This window comes from Meleagris gallopavo, chromosome 3, assembly GCF_000146605.3.
Source record: "Meleagris gallopavo isolate NT-WF06-2002-E0010 breed Aviagen turkey brand Nicholas breeding stock chromosome 3, Turkey_5.1, whole genome shotgun sequence".
NCBI classification, from domain to species: Eukaryota; Metazoa; Chordata; class Aves; order Galliformes; family Phasianidae; genus Meleagris; species Meleagris gallopavo.
Window position 1 is genome coordinate 68762122 of NC_015013.2, and position 945 is coordinate 68763066.

Consider the following 945-nt stretch of genomic DNA (forward strand, 5'->3'; position numbering starts at 1 on the left):
TCCTACTGCCAAAGGAAGAAATGGGATATCTGACAGCGGAAAGCTGCTGGTTGTAGAAGTAGGAGCACAGTCAGCAGAGAGGCAAGAGTGAGCACTTGGATTGGACTTCAGGGCTTGAAGTTACTGATTACCTTCACTTTATTGCAACACAGACTGGAGACAGTGAAAGATCTTGGTTTCCACGTCAGTCTTCTGTCTGCAACCATTGCATTTCCAAGAGGTCCATTTTTCCAGGAGGTTAGGTCAGTGAAAAGATCATTAGTCACACCTTTCATCCTTACGTTTTGCACGCAAATCTGTAAGTTGTGTGTTTACAGACAGCTTAGCTACTGACTGAGTAGATACAAATATAGAGAAGCACTAAACATTTGCCCCCAGAACTGCAGTGGTGAGATTATTTGAACTACAGGAAACGGATTGAATTCCTCTATACGCACGTTATTATAAAATGAAGTTTGTACATCGAGAAAGGAGTTTACACAACAAGTATAACAAGAATAGATCCTCAGAAGACCTCAGAAGACCATTTAGACCAGTTCTTTGAATTGAGCATTGTAAGTTGTCTACACAGACCATTTGTCTACACTATTCTTAAATATTTCTAATGTAGTACACTTCACAGATCTTACAGGAGAGCACCTTCAGTACCTTAACAACTGAACTGAACAGATCCTTCTCGTGTACTCAGTGAGCTCACACTTGGTGAAATTTAACTTAATTTGTGCTTGTTCTTACCTAATGGTACTGAAGAAAGATTTGCAATCATCTTCTTTACAATAATAATTTATAGCAACGGAATGGAGAAAAGTATTTCCTGCCCTACTGACATCAAGCAGAAAGGATATTTACCACATACACCAGTTTCAGCTCTTGTGAATGCAACCCTGCTTATTTAGAATGCCATAATTTTTACTCAGTGATCTGCATCTTTTTTCTTTTTTTTTC